Below are 25943 nucleotides of genomic sequence, written 5' to 3'. Positions count from 1 at the left end.
GGGCTGAATAGCATAGCTGTGAATATTTAAATATGTGTCTTTTTGTGAACATATGTACATATGCAATTCTGTTGGGTATATTTCTAGGAGTGGATTGCTGGGCTATATAAAGTATGTAAGTGTTCACTCATGGTGAATACTAACAAAGAGTTTTCCAAAGCAGTTATACAGATTTATACTTTCACTGGCTAAGTGAGATTTAAATTGCTTCTCATCTTTGCCAATCCTTAATATAATTAGTGCTTTTAATTTTAACCAATCTGATGAATCTGTAGTAGCATCCCATTGTGGTCTTTATATTTCCCTGGTGGGTAATTAATTTGAGTATCTTTTCATATGTTTATTGATCATTTGGATGTTGGGAAAGGGGCAGTTGTGTGTGGTGCCTATTCAAGATTTTTGGCCATTTTTCTGTTCTGCCAAATGCCTTTTTCATGGTGGCCAGTGATTTATACTATGATGTGGCTTATAATGGTAAACTGGAACAATCAGATTTTTTCCCCCTTCTCTTTCACTTTTTCATTCTTTCTTTCTCCCTGGAATTTGACCTGGAAAAGATGGGGGGAAGGGTAGATTTCAGCATGATCTGAAAATCCATGAGGTAAAAGCCTAGGGCAGTGATGTCCAATAGGACTTTTTGAAATGATGAGAATGCTCTGTTTCCAAAGTGTCCAATATGATATCCATTAGCCATGTGTGACTTCATTGCTTGAAATGTGACTATTGTGACTGAGGAACTGATCGTTTACATTTTATTTACTTTTAATTAATATAAATTTAAATAGCCACATGGGGCCAGTGGTACAGAATTGAAGAGTGCAGGTCTCGTAGGTGGACTAAGGGTAAACCAGTTATAAAGAAGGTGATAGAGGGATTGCAGCTAAGATAGTCAAACAACAGTTTTTGTTTCTAAATTCTCAGTAACTGTTCAGATGAGACTGGAGTGGAGAGAATTTGAGCGACTGGAACTATTTTCATAGCTTCTGTTACTGCGGCCTGACGTTATTGTTAGTATTCTTAGATTTTTTTTTATAAGATTCCATCCCCCTTGTCCTGCCCCAGTGCTGGTTTTTCAGCTTTTCTGAATTCTCAGAGTGAAACGAATCTCTTTCAAATGCCTCTGCAGTGACTAAATTGATTTAAGTTGGTTCAGAATGCTACAAAGACCTCTCCCTCAGGAAGAACCAAAATTTACCCTTAAGATCTTGACAGATTTACCAGCTTCCCCGGACGCCTCTTAGGGGTGGTGGCCAAGTTCACAACACTTCTTCCTCTCTGGAAGACTCCCAGACACACAGGGATAGGTCCTGAGTAATCACATCTGAGCCACACAATCTTGTAATCTTTGCTATAGACAAATGGTTTGAAAACTGTCATTGAGTGTCAGAATAAGCTTGAGGACTTATCAAAACACAGACTGTGGGGCCCAGCCCTAAAGTTTCTTTTCCAGTAGGTCTGTGGGTGGGGCGGTAGTATTTGCATTTCTAACAAGTGCTTGGGTGACATTAATGCTGCTGATCTGGGGCCCTCCTTGAAGAATTACTGCTGTAGATAATTAAGTCTGGGATAGTCGCTCTGAGACAGGGCAACCAGTTTTTCTCAGCAATTTGAAAATTGGAACAAAGAGACACAGAGACTGAGGGTTATTAGAGCAGTGCTCTGGAAAGAAGGTCCAAAACCACCACGGTTTGGGTTCCCAGAGCTGGTCTAGCTCCTGCTCTTCGGTGGAGCCTTGGTTGTTCAATCCTTTGAATACATCTTAATACCTTCATTATTTTGCAAACTGGCCTGTTTGCAAGTTTCTGTTGCCTGCCCCTAAAAGAACTTAAACTAAGACATGAGTATATGAGTTGTGTCCCACCACAAAAACAAAAACCATTCTAAGCATTTAAAACAGATGATACAGTACAGGGAATTGGCCACACTGGTGAGAGAAGGTCTGAGAAGACAAACAGGCAACAGGATTAGCAACAGCAGGAAGCTACCCCTACCAGTAGGCTGGAGGTACAACTGGAGAAGATGGCATTAACAAATGCCACAGTGACCTGGAAGAAGCTGGAACCATGGTGAACCAGTCCGAAGTGGAAAATGCTGCTGCAGCTGCCAGAAACATCACCCAAGTGCAACTTTGTGGTGGTAACGAAACACCCTGTCTTCTCCCTTCCTCCTACCTTCGGTCTCCCAGCAGTGCTTCTCCTGGCTGGGAAGTTCGGGGAAGACGACCTGGGATACTGAAGTTAGCTGGATGCTGTGTAAGAACAAGGTGTGTGTAAGTAAGCAAGCTGAGGGCTAGCACTGTTTAATGTGGATTTCTCATTTTTTTGCTCAAAGAACATTTTGCCAACTTGCAAATTACTGAAATAATATGTGCACACTGTATAATTTCTAGTAATTTAACTAGGTTCTTATTAACTTGTTCCATAATTAGGGCTGACATTTCTGAGATAATCTTCAGGAGAAAACTGCAAATAATAACAAGAACTGGCATTTGTATAGTTCTTTTCAATTTGAAAAGTGTTTTTAATCTGTCTTGCTGCTGCTGCTAAGTCACTTCAGTTGTGTCCGACTCTGTGTGACCCCATAGATGGCAGCCCACCAGGCTCCCCCGTCCCTGGGATTCTCTAGGCAAGAACACTGGAGTGGGTTGCCATTTCCTTCTCCAATGCATGAAAGTGAAAAGTGAAAGGGAAGTTGCTCAGTCGTGTCCGACTCTTAGCGACCCCATGGACTGCAGCCCACCAGGCTCCTCCGTCCATGGGATTTGCCAGGCAAGAGTACTGGAGTGGGGTGCCATTGCCTTCTCCAGTCACCTCCTTGCTTCCACTCTAATCCTTTTCAAATTTATCCTGTGCGCAGCTGCCGGTGATCTTTACAACATAAACCAGAGTCACTGCCAGGAACTTCTCATGGCTCTTGGTGTAAAATCCTAATCCCTAAAGAAAAACCTTGTGAAGTAAATTTACCATTAGCTCCATTTGAAAAATAAGGAAACTGAAAGTCAGAGAAAATAGCAACATGAAATAAAGTCACATGGCTCAAAACTGGCAAAATGGCAAGATCCCAAACCTGGACTTAGTACACAACCTCAATTGTTGCAAAACACCAAGCTATTGTGTGAAAACACATTGCAGGGCTACAAACTTCAAATTCTTTCTCTGTTGATATCTCACTTCCTCCCTTATCTAAAACCCAGCATCTAGAATAAAACCTTGTAACCATTACTGAGAGAAAATATTTTGAATGATGAGCAAAACATACCATGGTGCCTTTCCCTTACCTTCTTCTGTAGATGGTCAATTAAATCTATTCTCAGTGGTCCTGTGGGTTCTTAATTAATAGGTAATGATTATTGGACAAGACGCGGCCTTTCGTAAGATCATTCTGGAATAATAGCAGTCCTTTAAAAAGAAAAGAAAAAAGTTTAAAAAACTCATTTGAGAGTATAAATTAAGCTACACAGAGTGGGTGTTTCTGATGGCTGATGAGACTATTTAATGGTCTAGAAAGAAATATAAACACACACAATGAGTTTATGTGAATGTGTGTTTGTGTGTGTTGGGGGGCAGGGGTGGTTCCTTTCTGACTGCATAGATGCTGTTAAGCTTCCTCTGGTTCCAGATCCACAGATTGCATTTCTGATGCTGAAGAGCCATCTTTGTTTCCCCTGGTTACCAATGAAATAGTGTGCAGGAATCAGTTCAAATTCATCACGCATAGCAAAATGCTTCCAAACACAGTGGCTTACTTTCAGTATTTATTATCTATATTTACATCTCTTTAATAGTAAGGGCAGCTCATGTGTATATCCACACATTTCTGTGCTTATAATCTAGTGTGTATGATGTCCTTTATATAGAAAAATGATATATGTAATACAGCACATCCCTATAATATTAATTGCTATAGAGAATGGAATTTTTTCTTTCATCCTCCCCTTCATTACTGAAGACCAAAGAGAACTTGCTGAAGGGTGATTTACCCTGTAGAGTTACTCCTCAGAGTATATCTCAATACTGTAATAGACTTTTATCTGTAAGGCTAAGTCTTGCCTTTTAAAGAATCTCCACATCCAATTTGACTCAATAAATTTCAGGCTCAATGATTATATTTCCATCTAAAAGCTTTACACAGTGACAAGATTAGAAGAGCTTTAAGAATCATCCCAGGTCAAGTTTTCTTTCTGAATATTTCCCCACAATGAACTTCAATACATTAAGTCTACCCATTAGCTAGAATATCACTGATTGTACTCTTGATCTGTTGGCCAGTGGAACATTTGTATTGTCTAGGTTCCTTTTAAAACAATATTTGGAATGGGTGGAATAGCTCAGAATAGGAGAGCAATACTCAAAGTCATCTTCCTTCAGTGGAGAAAAATGTGTCTGGCTGTAAGAAACTGGCTTGTTAAAAGAAAATCAGAATTTAGTGCTAAAATCTCTCCCTCAGAAAAACAAAACATTTCTCTTTCCTGAGAGCCTCAGTTAGTTCCATCAATATTTTTCTCTTGAACCCCATTATTCTTGCACAATGATATGAGAAAATAAGAGTGATAAGACTTTCACCAACAATTAGGTGGAGAATTGTTTGAAATTTTGTGATTCCCCTCCCCCTCCCCACAAACCGTGGTCTTCTAGACAATTCTGCTAGTGGAAACAGGGGTGTGAACAAATCCTTGATATTGAATGCCATTACAATTTACCTTTACCACCAGAATAACTGGATGTATTGATTTTTTTTTCATTTAAAAAGACACCTAGAGATTTACTCTCAATGTTACTTTTTCATAACGTTTGGTGATCATTGAGTAATATAAAGTGCCATGGGAAAAATATACATATTAAAAATAAAATTTTCCTGAAGGTTCGGAATTCCACATACCTTTTGCTTACTTTTAATTAAACATATAAGTTATTAATATCACAGTAATTCCTGAACAGCATGATGTGTTGTTTGGCTGAAGTCATACAAAAATTTGAAGAGTATGGTATATACATTGAGCGGAAAGTGTGTGCATTTAAGAGTACATGTATACATATGTGTTATTTATTAAAACTTCAGGCAAGGATGTTGTCTTCCTGCGAATTCAGAGCCCTGAGAGCGGGAAGTCTGCTGCAGAGAAGAACAAAAGCATGGCTGCGCGATAGTATTATCTCTGCAGCAGCAGCAGGCTCCCTGACGAAGGGCTGCGGCGACTATCTAGTCTGTTACACTGCATTTTTATTACTGACACCCTGCGTTATTCTGTCAGCTCAGCCGACTAAGCTGTTCCCCGAATTCTGGCTGGTCACCCTGACTCCGTTAAATGGGAGAAGGAAAGAGAAGGCAGGTGATTTGTACCAACTGGGGCACGGGGAGATTTCTTTCCTTCGGGGTCAGCGTCCTTCATAGTCCGGGACTTGGGGAATTCCAGGATCGCATTTAACCCAGAAACCAGAGTGTCCTATTCGTTAGTTGCTGCGCAGAGGGAAGACAGTGAAAGGCTTAATCTCTTCCCAGCTGGGGCCAATAGAGCTGGGTTGGTCAGAGTTGCCTGGCTGATGTGCAGTAGCCTGGGCCCTGCTGGTCCCTCAGAGACCGCAAGGGGCCTAGAGGAGGTCAAGTCAAAGGGCACGACCTCAGGGAGCTTCCCCCCCCAACTCTTGCCCGCGCAGTCCGCAACTCGGCTCCTGAACGACCACCGCTACTACTGCAAGGCTGGAGGGCGGGGAGGGGGCGGGTCGCGGAGGGGGCGGGAATAGGGGCGGGGACGAAGAGGCTCCGAAGTTTGTTGGGAAGTGTAGTTTTCAGAACCTCAGAAGCGTAGCTATCCAGGCTCTGCTTGTGGAGTGTTAACTACGATTCCCAGGAGTACGCGGGCCCGGCCCGGGAGTCCATGCGCAGTGGGCGCCACATTGTATCCTATCAGGCGAGGAGAGGGTGATGTCACCTGCGAGTTGGTAACCTACGAGCGGCTGTGAAGGAAACTGTTTAACCGGATCCCATTGTACCCGGAGCGCAGAGCCGCCTTTTCAGCATGCAGGGGCTGCTCAGGTAAGGGGGACGTGCCGCGTCGCCCGCCGCACTCATTCATTAAGAGGCACCGCGCGGTGGCGCGGGGGTGGGCGCGCTTCTTCGCGGCCCGGTGCTGGGTTCGCAGCACGCCCTCCTGCTGTCTTCCCGGAGCTCCCGGGCCAGTAGGTAAATATTAAACCCGTCCTTCAGGTTGGGTCTGGGTGGGAACAGGACCTAGACAGCTCCCAGCTGCCAAGCTGGGTTTGGGAAAATGGCTGCAAGCGCGGCTCAAAGCAAGGCGAGTCCGGGGGAAGGCGCCCCGAGGACAGAGTTGCCTCCCTTCTTTCTTTCTGAGGCGCTTGGACGCCAAGAGAGCCAGCAGGGTACCACTCGCCGCCTTGCTGATGACACGCTGGGGCTCTGGGGCTCTTGGCCTCTGCTGGGTGCTGCGGGCACTGCTACTGTCGGGAGTTGCTGGCCCGGGAGGCTCTGGAAGGGAGAATCCCGAGGTAGGCTTGTTAGAGTGGTAACCGAAGAGGCGGGACTCATTTACTCGTTCCTGTCCCAGCAGAACCCCCGCTATCCTGGGTACCCTCGCCTCAAGACTCATTCGAAAGGGATGGGGTGACTGTAATTTAGGCGAAGTTGGAAGTTCAAGGTCTCAAATGAGAAAGAGGAGGGAAACCCACGTTGTGGAAAGAGCGGGGGGTTGTTTGCGGACAGCGGTGAGGGGAGGCTGCGCAGCCTGCGGACCGGCTTCGAGGCGCCACCGGGCGATCCAGCCTCCCGTCCCTTTGGGTAGGGCACACCTTGGTGCCCCTTGCACTGATGGCTCACTTGACCAGGAGCACTCGAGCTAGGACGAAGCGTCTGCCCGGAGCGCTGGCTGGGCGGTGGTAAAGCGGTGGGGAGAGTTGAATAATCTAACGGTACGAGTCGCAGTGGAGCAGAAGGGCTGGGTAATCGGTTTTCACAGCTAGTGGTGAAAATCCAACTGCTTGTGATCCGCATTGAGACGTGTGCGAGGCCCATGAACTCTATATAATAAAGTCCTCTGGATATCCTTTCCGTAGCACCCTTATCCTTTCTCTTACTCATTCATCAAACCTTTGCTAAAGGCTCTGTTCTCAAGTTGCTCTCAGCCTGCGATTGGGGTATTCTGCCTCTCGTTCCTATAAAATATTTTAGTGGACCCAGGAATCGAATACACTCCAACCGTCGTTCACTACCGAGCCCCTCACCCTTCGCCCCCATCTCCAGGATGCTCAAGGAGAGTATTAAGAGTAAATGCCTCCCATGACCGTTTTGCTCCCGTTGAGCTAGTAGTTTCCCCAGGCTCGGGAAGGACGTAGTGAATTGAAGCGGAGTTTGCCTGCAAGATGAATCCTGTTGCCATGGCGACTCCTGTCGTCGGAATCTTAACTGCTCCCACTGCTGTTTCAATTCGTCGTGGCCCTGCGGGCAGCTGGGAGGGCGTGGCCAGTAGGTGTGGTCAGATGCTCGCCCTGGGCCCAGCTGCTCCCTCCTGGTCACCGGTTTCACAGTCCCGGGCTCTCTCCATTCCCTGTAAATAGCTTGAATACAATTTTTAGACCCCTTTCCCTCTGTCAAGCCCATACCTGGTCTCCCCAGCTCCATCCCCAGAAAAAGCTGTTAAGAGCCTTTGTCCTGAGGCAGACTCCGAAAATTAGAACCCAGAGATCTCTTTCCTCTTTCACGCTTATGTTATGTATGTTATGTGAAGTCGCTCAGTCGTGTCCGACTCTTAGCGACCCCGTGGACTGTAGCCCACCAGGCTCCTCCATCCATGGGATTCTCCAGGCAAGAATACTGGAGTGGGTTGCCATTTCCTTCTCCAGGGGATCTTCCCAACCCAGGGATCAAACCCAGGTCTCCCGCATTGCAGGCTGACGCTTTAACCTCTGAGCCACCTAGCTGCTTCATTTTCCTAATAACATATGTAATAGTGTTGGAAACACCTTTCTTTCTCAAGGAGGGAGTTCTCTGTCATGCGTGAAGAGAACTCCCTGGCTACCAGTAAAGGTCGTTAATTTGCCCTAAGTGCAATTCTAGGGACAAGTAATGACTGAAATTGAGTTCAGGAAGTTACTGCTATCCCATGTGTTTCTAATAAAATCTAAAAGCTTGCCTAGAGAATTCAGATCCTTGAGAGGGTTGGGATCTAGGAAGCGTGGGTCCTGCTCCGGCATTACTGGCTTCCCTTTCTGGGGTGAACCCTCTGCCTCTGGGACCTCAGTCATTGGTGACCTGGGGAAAGCAGCATAGAGTGTTTCCTAAAGTTGATTTCAGTATAAAATCTTGTGATTCTAAGGAGTTGTTCGTCGTGTTTTATTTTTCTCAAAGAAATCTGAAGATGAGAGTTTAAGCCCAGCTTTTGACACTGTGACATCGGGTTAATATCTGAGCCCTACTTGTATGGCAAAATAGCCTGAGTCTCATGGTAATCCTTCAAAGTGGGCAAAGCAGCTATAATAGTATTTATGATATTAGTTCTATCCTTACTACTATTATCCCAGTACCTGGACATCTGTTTATCTTTTTATTGTAGGGTTGTTTAGGTTTTGACTTTTTAGATCTTCGTGGAATGCAGTTATTGGTAATTGCATTAAGAGTAATTGAGCTATACATTTTGCTTACCTTCTGCTTTCATTTCATACCGAAGTGTATCATCACAGATATTGCAATTAAGGGGTAAGTGTATGTCTGTTAGCATCAGTGCATCATGTGCAGATAAATGCTTGGGGATGCTGTGTGCCCGGCGGTTGACATTCATCATCTTGTTTTAAGTAGGTGGTTACATCCCCATGAGGAAAGAGTATCAGAAATTTCACTGCACTGATATTTCACTGCAAACTAGAATTGCCTTCAGTTATCTCACTTCTTGATTCCCTGTAATGCTGTTAACAATCCCACCGTTTGTGGGTTTTTCCCACTCGGAGGGTCTTTTGAGAGCAGAGTTTTTGTCTAATCTATCCCTGCCTATCCAGCAATTAAAGCAGTGTTTGGCCATTGGCTGGTGTTTTATAAGTATTTGTAGAATCGCTATGAACTAGTAGAAACATGATTGGAGATCCAAGATCTGTATTCTTTCCACTGATAGTTTTGTCATCAATTGTAACAGTCCTTAGTTTTCTGTCAAGCAGTTTCATCTCAGCATAAACCAGAACTCCTGTGCAGCATGCAACTTGAGACATAAAAGGCCTTCCACGTGTTTGAAATAATCGAATTGTAACTGTTTGCTTTTGGAATAGATTCTCTCACAGCCTACCCCCCCCCACGCCCATAGTTCTTAATACACTTCTTATTACCCCAAACTAGACATTTCTCAATTTCTCTCTGTTGTACTGTCCTTGGCCCAGATAACTTTCCCAGGAGGTGTTCAACAGGAGAATAGGGAGAGAGACCAAGGCAGATACCGAGAGACTTCGACCAGGCCATGAGTGGCCCCCCAGAAGCACCATTGGGTAGAAAGGTAGACAATAGCACTCTCATCTGGGGTGGGGTTATTCTATAAACAGGGTAAGTTATTCAGACTGCTGATATGAGAGGAGAACAGGGTAAAGACATTTGCCCAATATTTGTAGCATTCAGTTATCGCCCAGCAATTTGCATTCTGTGAGTTTGCAGAAGTGCAAATGAGTGAGGAGACGTGATAGTAGAGAGGTTGCAGTGGGTCATGTGCTTGGGTGGTGCTTACAGGAGCTCAGTGAATAGGTGCCAAGGAATTTGAATCCTGACTTTCTTGCTTTGTGGACACGCCTCTGGGTGTTAAGAATTGGTGTGTCTCTGTGTGTGGTTTTATTTGAGCTACTTTGCTTAAAAGGCTGCTTTTAGTGTTGATACTGTGGTCATCAGAACAAATAAGGTGTTTACAAATAGAACATAGTTAAGACTGAAAGTGTTTCATTTTGTAAATATTTGGGGGATTGTATAAAGAGTGGCTTTGGCTTGAGAATCTTGAGGTCTGCTGTGAAATTACTTAAAAACTTACAGCTGTTGGATCAGGGGAAACAAGCTTTTCCAACAAAACGTGGTACCACTGATAGCCTTAGGTGTTTGGTTCAGGAAATAATCACAGAGGTGGTAACTTCTGTGGGGGCCCTCCCTGCCTTCGTGTCCTGCCCCTGGCATTTCTAAGTGTTAAATCTATTCTAGTATTGCGGGAAACAAAGCAACTTTGCCTATTTAGGATAGCAAACTTGTTTAATCTCTAGAGGTGGCCTCAGTCAAAACAAAAATTCTTCTGTTTTGTGGGTTTTTTTCTTCTTTGGATAAGGAATGCGGCTACTGTCACTTATTTTGGTGTCAAAATTTCTAGCTTGGTAATAGAGGGAATCTTTTAAGTGAATATACGTATCTTAAACACTTAGAGCATCAGATCATAGTGGTTTCGTCTATTTGAGGGCGCAGTTTAGAGGCAACTGCTGATTAGATAATATTTCAGAACTTGTAAGGAGGACTGTGTCTGTAGGTTGGTGGGGCAGGCTGGGGCTGGCTGTCCCAGGATACCTCTCTTGAAGGATGTGCTCGGAGTGGTTGAGGGGCTGATAGAGATTGGAGATGAAGGATGGATCTGAAGTGCCCCTCTTCTCCCTCCCTTCAAGCTGCCACTCCGTGGCCCCACTGAAAGAGGGACAGATGAAGATGAGATGCAAGTGGATCTGGGTGACCTACATTCCACTCTAGCAGACTATTTCCACAGCAAAAAAAAAAGTGTTTACCTTTGTATTTTCTGGCATCTCCACTGTTCCAAAAACAGAGAAATAAGCATTTTGGAATGAGTTTGCATTCACGGTACACATGTCTAAAAATGATTTAAGTCCTAGGAGCATAGCAATGAGCACATAGAGCCTGCCCCACCCCTGCCCATTAATCTGAGGTCACCAAATACATCCTCAGCCTTGGTGAGCTTATTGTCCCTGTGGATATTTAAGTACTCCTGGCTTTTATCCCATCTGTGACTTTCTGCAATGATGGCTCTCCTCATCTGAGCATCTAAATTCTCCTTGCCCTCTCAGTTCCAGCTTCTGGGGAGCCTTCCCTGCCTCTCCTTCCATTTTCACAACCATGTGTGGCACCTTCCTCAAGAGCCCTCAGCCTGACCACACAGCCAAATACTCACAGCTAATGTGATACTAATAGTCAAGCAATGTGAGGTGCTAAGCTGGGGTCAGGCCTTTGCTCATACTTTTCTTGAGCTTTACCATGGCCTCTTTCACAGCTGGAGGGGGTAGGTACTGTTATCACCATGTTATAGTTGAGGAAACTGAGGCATGAAGAAGTTAACAAACTCACTGAACTCACACAGCTAGTAGCTGCCAGACCCGATTAGGGACCCAGGCTTCTAATTCTTCACCTCCTCCCCTCCCCCCATGCACCCACACAAGCACACAAACACATTATTGCCTTGCCTCCTGAGTCTGAGGAATCACAACTTCCTTTGTGTCTTTTGATTTAGAAACAGTGTGGGGTCAATGACAGTAAATAAGGTCGATTGAGACTAAAAATGCTTATTGACTTAAAAGTTTCTTAGAGTCTGATTTTCTGGAACAAAAAAAGTTACATGAGATTAGGAACGTTGCATTTGTGTATTTGAATGATAAGAATTTTTGAACTCTCTCCTTTTTACTTTGTGAATGATAGGCAAATTACTTGAAAAAGGAAATGCTTTTACCTGCCATCTCTGAATCTATTTGCGTTAAATCCTCTTGTTAACTGAGATAACTTTTCAGTGGGTTGAATCTTTTATCTGAAGAAAGCCCTTCTCACTCAGAGCAGGGCCACAGGAACCTGTTTTGAGATTTAAGACTCCCATAATTTCTTAGCTTCCCAACTCCCTGTTGTCTTTTAATATTTATGGTGAAAGCTCTTTTGGAAAATAATGAAAACTTGAGCAGTAGTTAAACATGTCATCTAATGTTGGTTATCCTTAGATGGGTTTCCCAGGTGGTGCTAGTGGTAAAGAACCTGCCGGCTAGTGCAGGAGACATAAGAGACGTGGGTTCAGTCCCTGGGTCGGGAAGATCCCCTGGAGGGCATGGCAACCCAGTCCAGTGTTCTTGCCTGGAGAATCCCATAGACAGAGGAGCCTGGCGGGCTACACCCCATGGAGTCACAGAGTCAGGCATGACTGAAGCAACTTAGCACACATGCTTAGATATTAAAATAAGCCTTTTTCTGAACCCTCACCTTAGAAAAGAGGCTTATTTTTACAGTGGAGCAAATTTGGTGCCAAATATACAATTGCAGTTCTTTTAAACCGTAGCCACTATTGTGAATTAAATGTGGAAAAACTAGGGAAGTAAGTTCAATTTCCAATGTTGGTGTGATTTCCTGAATTACAATAGATCTTTTACTTCTGCCTTAACACTGGATATTTTGCCACGTTGACAATATTTAATGAAGACTATTGAATAAAATACAAATTGTGTCATTTAGGGAAATAATAGGAAAGTTATGCCCTAACAGCATATTGCCAGGAAAGGAAAATGAAAACAAAAGACTTGTTAGCCCTTAAGCTGCTCAAACATAATATTCATTCAACAGACATTAATTTAAATTCATCTTGTTAGGTTTCCTAAGTATGTCATTCACCTTTACTAATAGCCTGAGCTCTTTCTGTTCCATAAATTGCACCAGGATCAGAGCTGAAGGTTCCCGTGTTTCTGCCGGGCACACAGTTAGGGTCACCTATTAAACTGGTCTTTGTCATCTTTATTTCTGGGGGGGTGGGAAACAAACCTCCTATATGATTGGCAAACATTGCCCATCCGATGGAGTGTCTGAATTTAGATTTCCAAGTGTAGATAGTCTAGATCTGAGCTTTGCGTATTATCTGGGCAATGCAGATGCCCATCTTCTGTTTTTTTGAAATAAGTTCTCAAATTCTGGCTTACTGGCTAAGCTCATTTTGTTAGTGACGTACAAGCCAGGTCAAGGGCATGAGTTAGTTTTGCCTGGTCTTGGAGCCACCAACTGCACCTCTAATCCTAGTAACTTTTTTTTTTTTTTTAATTCTTTGTGCTCCTGATCACAAAGGAGACTAGACAGTGGATAGACCCTGTGGATATATCAGCATATAGCCCTCATCACTAAGGGCGAAGATGGTGCCATATCAGAAAATGAACTGATTAGGGTTTTAGTTTTTTTTCAGACCCCATAAGTTAGAGGCAGGGCTTCACTGGCAGTTTGCCAAGGAACTATGTTTCTGCTTCTGACAGGTGTCCTCCTGTGAAGAGTGGGTCAGGAATAGGGGCAGCTTTCTAAAACACAGCCATCATCTTTTCCCTTTCTTAGGGGTGTGCCCACAGTCATTAGTGCATGCTTTGGTGCCCTTTCTGGGCTTCGCTCTTCTCCCATAAAGCTTTTACAGATTTGTACCCTGAAAGAAGAGTGAAGGATCATGGCCAGAATCATTCACCTGGTGAACTAGATTGTTCACATGCGTCTAGGCTCAAATTTATATTTGTTGCATAGAGTTTTGGTAAAATTGAGCAGTGAGATGTCTAGACACAAGTTAAGTTAGATCCTAGTTCTGTGACAAAGGGTTAGGCTAGGGACTCTTCTAAATCTTGAGAGTTTACTACAAAACTTATTGTAAAAAGGAAACGAAATGGACAAATTAGACCATTTAAAGGTGCATTCTCTTATTCTTGAAAGTTGGTGAAATTGTGGCTATAGAAAATGTAATATATGGTTTGGGTCAAGGTAAAGAATTTAGGAATTAAAAAATAAATGCTGCTACAGTTACTCTGTATTAGTGGTGGCTGTTTGATTTAGGATGATGGTGGGAAAAGAAACAACAACATTTCTGCTTCTATCCCATTTGTGTGTGGCAACCTTGTTTGCATTAGAGGTGCTCTTTTCCCTGCTCAGCACTCAATGGTCATTCAGACTTAAAGTCAGAGAGAGTCTGGAATGAATCTTGCTGGAATTGAAGCCAGTAGCTAAGGCTGCATTGTATCCTCAGAATGTTGAATCAAAGGCCTTTTATTATATTTTTGTATTTTAAAATCAAGAATAGAAATTGGATTGGTCCAGTGTTCTTGCCTGGAGAATCCCAGGGACAGGGGAGCCTGGTGGACTGCCATCTATGGGGTCGCACTGAGTCAGACATGACTAAAGTGAGTTAGCAGCAGCAGCAGCAGCAGAAAACCTCTATGACCCATTTAGGGCTTGACCCTCATTGAGGAGGTGACATTTGCAACTACAGTTACGGGAACTGTGGCGTGAGACTGCCTTGGTTCACATTTTCTGCTAAGGAATATATGTGTGTGTGCATGTATTTTTTTTCGTTTTTTTTAGTTTGACCCAGTTTCTTTTCAGACTGTGACTAAAGCTACCTTTCTTCCGTACGCCACCTTTTTCCACTATACTCCTTGGATTGTAATTTGAGTCTGAAGGACCAGTGACCTACTTCCTTGCCAGTTTTTCTCTCACAGCTTCCCTGTGGGCTAAGGGGGAGACCGTGATCCTTTGTGGCCAGGGGAGACACATTCACCGACCTTATAAAGGGTCTTGCCCGTTAGCCTCCTACTTAGAATAGGGAGCTATGTGGCAGAGAGGAGATGGCTTACGTTGTAATTCTCCCAAGCTCAGATTGTTTTTCTGATGGAACAAGTTGGGGGAAGTAGGTGGAAGGGAGGATAGAGGGAGTTATTGGGCTTCACTTATCTTATCATTTGTTTCTCTCTGGATTGCCTTTGTTTATACTGTCTCCTCAGGTCAGGAATTCCTCCAGCAGAAAGCATGCATCCACACGGGGTTGTTGAGATTGGGGCTTCCTTCTTGTGCTCGAATTGCTGACTTGGCTGTCCTCTCTCCAATTTGATCTGAAAGGAGGGCTGGAATGATTTAACCTGCTTTAAATTCTTCCATTACAGGGAAAAGAGATCTTAAAATGATGGCTTGCGGGTGAAAGGATTAATGATTTTTCTAATGGGGAAAGGAGATGATGCTGAGAAAGTTTAACACCTATGTGTAACTTCTTTATGTTGGTTGCGAGTTTAGAAACACTTGTTAGACACCTTGAATGAAATCTTTTCTTCTTTTGGTTGCTGCCTGGCAATTGCACAGAGGAAAAAGAAACACCATTTGATTTTAGGTTCAGGTTTGGATAATCTTGGTAGTTCCTTTAAACTTTCCTGGGCCCCTGTTTCCTCATCTGTGAAACAATGTGAAAATTCTAAAATCTTATGAGAACGATTTCATCCTAACACAGTGACCTCACATGGTGTTATGTGATGTTGATATAATGTCCACTGGGTTCCCCTAGAATGGAGATCAGCGAGGGGGACCTCTGTTTTCTTACTTTCAGAGTTTCCAACCTTGGTCCCTGTCCTTAGCACAATGTTTCTGAAACCCTCTTCTTTCTTGGCTGGAAGCTAAACCCTCAAGGTCTGATCTCTAGTCTAATCTCCTTAACTGAGCAGCTTCTAGTCTTCCCTAGGCCGGGGGCTTAGAAAATTCCATAATAAGGGATGAGGCCAGACTGTGGTGTCTTGGAGTGACCATCAAGTTCTCTTTAAGTCGATCATCTCTGAACTAGAATTTGATTACCACTGTTGGCACACAGGGTGGATGCAGCCAACAGTCATATTTTATTTGGCCAGCACAACGTTAACTTTAGTTAACATTTATATTCTGATTTGTCACTGACCTCACCAAACCCTAGTGCCTCATACACAACCACTTTGTTTATGTGATTCTTCTTAACCTCCTTGGACCCTGAAGGCATTTGAGTTTTCAATCCCCATTTTAAACCAAATTAAACTGCAGGAAGAGGCTCTTCGACCATTTACCCAGCAGTGGGCTGGCTAACGACCCAATCCAGGGTTTCTTAATCTCAGCAGTATTGGCATTTTAGGCAGGATCCTTCTTTGTTGTTGGGGGCTATACTGTGTGTGAAGGATGTTCATTAGTGTCCTGGGCCTTTACTCACTAGTAGCAACCTTCCCCCCAGTTATGACACCAAAAATGTCTTCAGATGTTGCCAAATGTCCCCTGGGGAGCAAAACTGGGTCCGGTTGAGAGCCAGTTGACAGATTTTGGATGGCCTGGGAAGTTTAAACATTGGACCAGGCTTGGATATTTAAGGATAAATTAGAATTCATCTGGGAAACTGAGCTACCGTGTTTTTTTTTTTTTTCCCAGAAGTGGGGGTAGTTGGTTAGAACAGGGTAAAGGTCAGTGAATTGGACCCTTCGAGGTCGCTTCTTCATTCTTCCATGACCACTGCCTGGGAGGCCAGCCATAGTTTAAGGACATGTCCTTGGTCACAACAGGGGGCTCTGAGGCGCTCATGCTGAGTCGGGGCAAGCCCACAAGAGGTAGCATGCAAACAACTCTGAAATACATAGCTTGTGTTGGTGGATCAGTAAAGTGATCTGTGTGTGAAGACGATGAGGCTTTGGGGAAAGAAAGAGTCAAAGACCAAAATGCTTTAAAAAAAAAAAAAAGCTTTTAAAAAATAACAGTGTATCTCAAATAAGCAGTGAGGAAAGAACTCTGAAAAGAACTAGCAGCAGACTGATGCCCCCCGCCCCTCTTTTTTCCCTCTCCCTCAAAAAAGAATGTTTGTAAAACTTGACTCAAAAATGGGCTTTGGCAACACTTAAAACTTGCCTTGCCTCCCAGAAAAACATTGGCCAAGTTTCAGTGTACAGAGGGAGAGTGTTGTGAAGTTTTAATTAACCAATCCAAGCTCAATCCTTGAGCAACTAATCCAGCGATAATGCTTAGGGAAGCACACAGTTTCAGTTAAAACATAAACCATCAAGTCTCTTCTTAGAGGGGTAGGTGGACTTCTAAAGGGATCCATGCCTCCTCCTAAACACTGTTGGTTCTGTATCCTGGTTGGGAATCATAATTCTTCATGGTGGTTTAAAGAAATGCCTTGGTATCACCTCTCATCCTTCAGAATGGCTGTCATCAAAAAGACCACAAAAACAAATGTTGGTGAGGATATGGAGAAAAAGGAACTCTCGTACACTGTTAGTGGGAATGTGAATTGATGCAGCCACTGTGGAAAACTGTATGGAAGTTTCTCAAAAAAAAAAAAAGAGAACTACCATATGACCCAGAAATTCCACCCCTAGGTATATATCTGAAAAAATCGAAAACACTAATTTGAAAAGATACATGTACCCCAGTGTTTGTAGCAGCATTGTTCAGAACTGCCGATATAGAGAAGCTACCTAAGTGTCCATCAACAGATGGACATGGATAAAGAAGATGTGTGTATATATATATATATAATGGAATACTACTCAGCTATAAAAAAGAAAACTTGCCATTTGCAGCAGCATGGATGACTTGGAAGACAGTAGTATGCTAAGTCAGAGAAAGATATTCTGTGATATCACTTTATTTGTGGACTGTAAAAAATACAACAAACTACTGAATATAACAAAAAAGAAGCAAGACTCGTAGAGAACAAACAAGTGATTGCCAGTGGGGAGAGGGATAGAGGGGCAATATAAAGGTGGGGGGTGGGTATTAGGTACAAACTATTGGGTGTAAGATAGGCTGCAAGGATGTATGTCCAACATGGGGAATATAGCCAGTATTTTGTAATAACTGTAAATGGAATGTAACCTTTAAAACTGTATTTTTTAAAAAAGTGAGATGCCCAGTGATTCTCATTCAGTAGATTTAAGATTTGGGCCCAATCTTCAGGATTCTTAAAGCTCCCATGGTAATTCTGATATTTAGCCAGGACTGAAAACCACTAGGAACACAAGATCCTTGTGTTTGGGAAATGTGGTTATAGTTGCAAAGGTATGCTGGGCTGGATGGCTGGGTGGTTAAATGCACTGCTCTTTTTTCATTTTTTTGTGAGTATCCATTTTGATATGAATATTTTGTTTTCTAGAACTTTGAATTTGTGAAAAGGATAACTCTTTTATATATGGTATAGTGTGCATTACTTAATACATGGAACCTAGTGAAAGTGAAAGAGGAGAGTGAAAAAGTTGGCTTAAAGCTCAACATTCAGAAAACAAAGATCATGGCAGCTGGTCCCATTACTACATGGCAAATAGATGGGGAAACAGTGGAAACAGTGTTAGACTTTATTTTTCTGGGCTCCAGAATCACTGCAGATGGTGATTGCAGCCATGAAATTAAGAAATTTCCTTGGAAGGAAAGTTATGACCAACCTAGATAGCATACTGAAAAGCAGAGACATTACTTTGCCGACAAAGGTCTGTCTAGTCAAGGCTATGGTTTTTCCTGTGGTCATGTATGGATGTGAGAGTTGGACTGTGAAGAAAGCTGAGTGCAGAAGAATTGAGGCTTTTGAACTGTGGTGTTGGAGAAGACTCTTGAGAGTCCCTTGGACTGCAAGGAGATCCAACCAGTCCATTCTAAAGGAGATCAGTCTTGGGTGTTCATTGGAAGGACTGATGTTGAAGCTGAAACTCCAATACTTTGGCCACCTCGTGCAAAGAGTTGACTCATTGGAAAAGACTGATGCTGGGAGTGATTGGGGGCAGGAGGAGAAGGAGACAACAGAGGATGAGGTGGCTGGATGGTATCACCGACTCGATGCACATGAGTTTGGGTGAACTCCAGGAGTTGGTGATGAACAGGGAAGCCTGGCGTGCTGCAGTTCATGGGGTTGCAAAGAGTTGGACACGACTGAGCAACTGAACTGAATTCTCATAATGTAGAGAGTTTTTATATTTTGGTAGACTGTACTGAGATAACTTGTGAAAGTTATTCTCTCCTTTTCAAGATGCCTCCCTGGGGTGATTGAATATGCATATTAATCTTTTTTTTTTTTTTTTTTTAAAGCAAAGGAGACAAAAAGCACCCAATGCCCAATACCGTGAATGCCCTTGGATAAACTGGGTGGGAGAGTGGGAGTAAAAGCTCTTATTAGCCTTTGTTCTAGAAAAATCTAGATTCTAGGCGGCATCTAGGTATTTCACAGCAAAGTTAAACTCAGGTTTCTGTCAGACTCATCTCTGACTTCATAAAATTGAGGCAGATTTATTTGTTGCAAGTTTCCTTCCTCGGCCTATGCCATGGGCCATCATTCAGGACTTTAAAGTCCTGCATTGTAAACTATCAAAGGTGGGAAATACAGTAAAATCGTGGCTCATTTTACTTGCATTTTACTTAGAATAATCAGATTAGATCCAAATATCTATCAAGCATAGCAGAGGCAAGTAAATAAGTTTAAGGAGAAAATATTGTACCTGAGCCTTGTATGGCCTATCTCGTAAGCTATGGAAGTGTCCCCTTAAAGCATCATATGTTTATTCATTTGGCAGGTAAAGAATGTTTTGATAGTGGATGTGAACATATCAGAATGCTGTTTTATATCCCAGCTTTCCCCCTTTGGAATGCAGAACTCTTGTTTTACTAAATAAAGCTTAGATTATCCTCTGTCTTCAGCTTCTGAAATAAAAAATTTGCATTGTGCAATAGGTGAAGACTCTGCCCAATGAAAGATTCTTCGCTTCCACTGGCAAGTAATTTCATGTTTTGCTTATTTGGATCATGTCCACATTTTCAAAGGAATGTAACCAGCATCAGTTATAGGAAGCAATGCTCTATAATCTCAAATCAGTTTTTCCAGTATGTTATTCCTGTAGATCAAATCTTTTATCCTCAGCTCTTTTCTCTCCTAAATGCCAATCTTGAGTCTCAGATGACCATGTTTTGTATTAGAAAAAAATTTGTTAGCATGACATGATATTAAAGAAAGAATGGCAAAAGGCAGAATACAGATTTTTTTTTTTTTAGGGTTGATGAAAATGTTCTAAAATTACTTACAATGGTTACACAGTCTATAATTATACAAAAACCCTCTAAACTGTACACTTTAAATGAATGAGTTTTATGGTGTGTGAATTATATCAAAATAAAGCTGTTATATATATAAAAAAAAGACTAAAAAGAATCAGACTAAGTAAAACCTTAGAATTTAGACCTTAGGGATAATATCTCGGCCTTACTTTTCTATCTCTTTTCTTCATGTACACCTCAATTTTTTCTCTAAATAGATAACATGGACAAAGAATAATTATGATCATTCTTCAGGACCACCTGAATCATGGGAAACTTTGTTACAATGACATTTTTATTGTAATGAAATATGGCTCATATTTTTCTCATCCCTTTTAATTGTTAGCTAGGGCATGAAAGGTTAGACAGGTTTGCAAAATTTTATACCTGGTGTGATGATAAGCTAAGATTTTGGCTTAGTTGCAATTTGCTTTAAACTTGTTGTGTTTGATTATTTTGCAGAATTTTTCTGCTGTAGAAGCTGTCACACTGTAAAAAGTACTCAAGTTTATAATCTTGTCTGTAATACTGTTTATGTTGGAAAGGAATATTTCATTTATAAGGGATTATGTAACTCGGGGTTTCTCAGATTTGGATTCATGATCATTTGAGAAACACTGCATTAAAAGTTAAATTGCTGAATGTTGAGGTACTCATTTGATGCCATTGGGATCAAAAACTCATGTAGTGGTAGACTTTGAGGTTCTATTTGGGTATAAGATGGTTTTCCAGACATATTAGTTCTATTGCTGCATAATGAACTACCACAAATTTAGCGGCTTAAAACCCCACCAGGTCAGAAGTCTAGGCATGCTGTGGCTAGGATTCTCTGCTCACAGTCTCATCAGGCTAAAACTAATATGTCAGCCAAAGCCACAGTTCTCATCTGGGGCTCAGGGGATTCCTCCAAGCTGTCTGGTGGTAGTTGTTGTTGGTCAGTTGCTAAGTCATGTCTGAATCTTTGAGACCCCATGAACTGCAGCATGCCAGGCTTCCCTGTCCTCCCTCTTCCGGAGTTTGCTCAAACTCATGTTCATTGAGTCAGTGATGACATCCAACCATCTTATCCTCTGCCACCCCTTCTCCTCTTGCCATCAGTCTTTCCTAATATCAGGGTCTTTTCCAATGAGTTGGCTTTTTGTATCAGATGGCCACAGTATTGGAGCTTCAGCTTCAGCATCAGTCCTTCTAATGAATATTCAGGATGCAGAATTTATTACCTTGTGTCTGTAGGACTGAGGGCTTCCCAGGTGGTGCTAGTGGTAAAGAATCTGCCTGCCAGTGCAGGGGACACAGGAGATGCAGGTTCACTCCCTGGGTTGGGAAGATCCCCTGGAGTAGGGAATGGCAACCCACTCCAGTATTCTTGCCTGGAGAAACCCATGGACAGAGGAGCGTGGAGGGCTACAGTCTGCGGGGTCACAAAGAATCAGACATGACTAAGCACATAAGGACTGAAAACTAACTGCTGACCAGGAACTGCCTGCTTTTAGCTCCTAGCTAGAGACCTACATTTCCATGGCCTACATCGGAAGTTCACAAGAGGATATTTAGTTTCTTCTTCTAGGTCACTTCTTTTCTGCCATCAGCCAGAGAAAGGGCTGATTTTGTGGTCTCACCTGAATTGGTCAGGCCCACCCAATATAATCTCTCTTTGACCATATAATGTAACATAATCATAGGATTGATAGCTCATCATGTTTATAGGTTCCACTCACCCTCTAAAGATTATGGGGCATCATTTCAAGTTCTGCCTTTCATACCGGATAACAGAAATTATGCTAGTGTATTGCTGATGATTGTGAAAACTCCAAAATCCCAAAATGAATGATGTTTCACAAGGTATGCTTTAGGACCTCTCCCACTGCCCCCCTCCCACCTACCCCATCTTTTAAAAATATCTCCCCCTCAAACTTATTGCTTTCCATTGCTACTTTTCTTGTTTCAAGTAGAATGAAAATGACGATCAAAAAAATTTTGTTATTAAAATTTCCTACACAAAAACACAAATGCAAAGAATGATTAATATAGGTTTAATGTATTAAACCTGTATATTTCTAAGTATATTTATATGGAGCTGTTACATCAGTTATCAGTTCATGTTTAATCTTTCATTTCTATCTCCAATTACTTTTTATCAGCTCTGGGATTATTTTAAAGTAAATTCTGGACATTTTATAATCTCATCTGTAAATATTTTAGTATTTAGTTTATGTCCAAAAAAATTGGGATTCTCTTTTAAAAACATAACTAAAATCTCTTATATCTAAAATAATTTATATTATACCTTTGACGTTACAAAACATTTCATCAGTTTTCAAATTTACTGTTAACTTTTTAAAAAGTTTATTGAACTCAGGATTCCAGTAAGGTTCATACACTGCAATTTTTTTAAAAAAAGTCCCTTAAGCCTCTTTAAATCTCGGGTAGTGTTTTTCCTTGCCATTTACTTGTGAGAAGAACTGGATTATTTGTCCTATAGCATTTTCTAGTCTGGACCTCATGGCAAAATACCTCTATTTCCCCTGTTTCCTTTAAGTTAGTTAAGATGAAAATAATCGATACCATGCACTTACGTCTCTTGTTCCTAGAGGCAGAAAAGCTCATTTGATAAACAGAATGCATACATGTTGTTTACTAGAATGTAAACTATTTGGTAAAAGCTCAGTTGGTAAACACAATGCATCCATATGGTTTACTGTCCATGTACGTACAGGTATTTAGAGATATATCTGAGAGTAAAGCAAATATGTTAGGTTTTTCAAATTCTTATTATTGAGAGCAGTCTAAGAGTTACCTACTCAGTGAATTAGTGTTTAAATTCTTGTGAAAGATATATCACATACAGATGCACTAAGTGATACTTAGATTTATTTAGTAGTCCTTTAGCTTAAGTGTCTTTTGTTAAATAGAGTTTATCTTCCATAAAAGAAAAAAAAAATTTTTTTGAGGAGGAAGATGTTTCAGTTTTCGAAAATAACCAGATTATTAAAATTGTGCTGATCACAAAATAATTGGTTTTCTATAATAGGACTTTGCTAGTTATTCCATATCTGTAGGCTCTCCAGAGGTGTGTCCTGTGGCCTCAAAGAAGGTGATATATATTTTAAATCCTAACCATTGGAATATTCTATTTTAAAAACTGCAATACTTAATATTGTTTTGAGAGAATAACTTTATATGACTACCATTGAAGGAAAGTAGAAGAGGCTTTCCAGTTTAAATTTTATTTTGAAGGAAAAAATAGAATTGGCTTGAGAGAAGTACTGATAAAAGCTTGATTGAGAGCATAGCAAAGCTTGATTGAGAGCATAGCAAGTTAGCATGGGGGATATAAAACTTTTTCTGTAAAGGGCTAGATATTAAATATTTTAGTCTTGGTAGGCCATGCTGGTCCTGACAACTATTCGACTCATTGTTGTCGGAAAAGCAGCTGCAGACAGTATGTAAACACATGGGGGTGGCAAGTTAGGAAGAACTGGCGTCTTGACGATACCGTCTTACCCGTGGACATGGAATAGCTCTCCATTTACTTCTCTCATTTCATTCGCTAGGCTTTTGCAGTTTCTGCCTATAGATCTTGTACGTGTTTTGTTAGTTTTATACCTAAGTATTTCATTTCTGGAGTGCTAAGTTGTGTCATGTTCTTAATTTCATCTTCCACTCATTTATTGTTGATATACAAGAAAGAAATTGACTTTTACTATTAACCTTGTATCTTGGAGATTTTTTGTAGATTTTTTTTTTCATTAAGTCGAGAAAGTTCTCTATGCCTTGTTCACTGGGAGTTTTTAATCATAAATGGGTATTGAACTTTACCAAATACTTTTTCTGCATCTGTTGATATTATCATGTGATTTGCTTACCTGAGATAAATTTTGCTTCCTTTCGGTGTATAATTCTACATTTGTGTTGGATTCAGTTTGCTAATATGTTGTTGAGGATTTTGTTACGTTCCTAAGCAGCACTGGCTTATAGTTTCCTTGTAATGTTTTTGTCTAGTTTTGCTGTTAGCGTAATGCTGGTCTCATGAAAAGAGTTAGAAAGTATTCCCTCTTTGTATATCTTCCGAAAGAGATTGCAGAGAATATGTATGATTTTTCCCCTAAATATTTGGTAGAATTCACCTGTGAATCCATCTGAATCTGGTGCTTTCTGTTTTAGAAGGTTATTAAACTCTCTGGTTTTGTTAGTCTTATGGGCTGTAAATTCAGAAACTGATGTATTTGTAGATAGTTGATGTTAAAGAATAATTAGTTTAAAAAGAAGATTGTCAGTTATAAAATAAACATGTCAACAATTTGTATTTAGCTTATTAATCAGTGAAGGAATCAGTAAGCTGTCAAGACCAGTTCAAAGGAGAATTTTAAGAACATATATATGTCTATTTATCTAGCCACAATCAGAAATGCTGAAATGAATTTGCTTGTGGATGCAAAACTTACTGATATTCTAAAGGGCTATACAATGTAATGTTTTCCTTTATATATTTACGTAAATCAGTTGTATCTCTGCCAGACAAAATCCATTTGCTTCCTTATAGATAAAAGTCATTACATTGTTGTGTGTTTTTTACAAGTTAATTCCTACCTCTACAGAGTTGTGAAATTGTCTGAGCCAGCACATTCTCAGACTTTTCATTTCAGGACACTTTGATCCTATTAAATATTGAAGACTCCAAGAAAATTTGTTTAATATACAAATTAAATCAGAAGTGAAACACTTTGTTCTTTCATTAAAAAAAAAAAAAAGCAACAATGAAACCTAATTCATATTATCTGACTGATGACTTCATCTTGGGTGCTGAAACTTTTGAAAAATTCCATGATATACTTTTTGAGAGAATGAGAGACAAAATGGCAAATAACATCTTAATATTATCATGAAAATATTTTTGAATTTATAAACATCCTGACAAGATCTCAATGCTCTCCCGGCTTCCCAAGCCACCCTTTTGAGAATCATTGGCCTATTTAGAAGGAAAAAAAAAAAAAATCAAAGATAATCCCTGGAGGACCTGCTAGACCACAAATGACACTCCACTGAAAAGATAATGCAGTAATCTCTTTTGACCATTTCTGAATTTTGATTTTTTTCTGAACAGGAGTCCCTTCTTTGACAAATGTCCTTCACAGCAGGGGGAATTTTCAAGGCTATTCCAAACTATTAAGTCAAAGGTTATTTTTTGATTGTAAAATTAATACAGGTTAAAAATTTTAATACAGGTTACCATGTGAAAAATGAGAAAATATAGGAAAGTAATAAAAAAAGAAAAATCTTATAAAGGCAAGTAATGTTAACATTATGGGAAAGTATCTTTATGTAGTTTTAAAAATATTTTTGATTATATATTATATGTCCTGTTTTACATTCTTCTTCCAACTAAATGTTGTCAAAGCATTTCTCATTTTTTATCTTCTATTGTGGTAGAAAACACATAAAAAATTTACCATCTTAACCATTTTTACACTTGCTCTTAGCCAAAAGGCCAAGAAGCGATCTTAACCATTTTAAAAATCCACAGTTTAGTAGTGTTCAGTATATTTACAGTATATTTACATTGTTATGGAACAGATCTCCAGCACTTTTTCATCTTGTAGAATTGAAACTCTATACCAATTAAACAACTCTGCTTTGCCTCTCCCCTAGCTCCTGGTAACCATCATTCTGTACTCTTTGTCTATGAGTTGACTACTTTAGATGCCTTGTATAAGTGGAATCACAGTATTTGTTTTCTTATGGCTGACTTACTTCACTTAGCATAAGGTCCTCAAGCTTCTCCCATTTTGTAGCATCTGGCCAGATGTCCTCCTTTAAAGCTGTGTGATACTTCAGGGCATCTATATACCACATTTTGTTTATCCGTTTGTCCCATTGGTGGACATTTGGGTTGCTTCCAACTTTTGGCTATTGTAAATAACGTTGCTGTGAACATGGTGTGCAAGTATCAGTTTGAAACCATGCTTTCAGTTTTTTTTGAATATATACCCAAAGGTGGGATATAACCAGAGCCTGAATCATATGGTAGTTCTGTTTTTAGTAGTTTTGAGAAACTGTCATATTCTCTTCTGTAGCAGCTCTACCATTTTACATTCCCACCAACAAAAGTGCACATCTTTGCAATATTTGTTTATTTG

The 25943-nt window shown here is 41.0% G+C and overlaps 1 protein-coding gene across 1 annotated transcript in view; it reads left to right on the top strand.

The window, feature by feature from the left end:
* The first annotated feature begins 5973 nt into the window (after positions 1-5973).
* DAAM1 (dishevelled associated activator of morphogenesis 1) overlaps positions 5974-25943 on the top strand; it is a 178461-nt gene continuing 158491 nt past the window's right edge. The window contains exon 1 of the mRNA XM_068963191.1: positions 5974-6030. The gene's annotated coding sequence lies outside the window, so the exon portion shown is untranslated. The remainder of the gene's footprint in view (positions 6031-25943) is intronic.

The sequence above is a fragment of the Capricornis sumatraensis genome, chromosome 2, assembly GCF_032405125.1.
Source record: "Capricornis sumatraensis isolate serow.1 chromosome 2, serow.2, whole genome shotgun sequence".
Taxonomy (NCBI): Eukaryota; Metazoa; Chordata; class Mammalia; order Artiodactyla; family Bovidae; genus Capricornis; species Capricornis sumatraensis.
The sequence above is the reverse complement of the archived record's forward strand: the minus strand, read 5'-3'. Positions and strand labels throughout refer to the sequence as shown.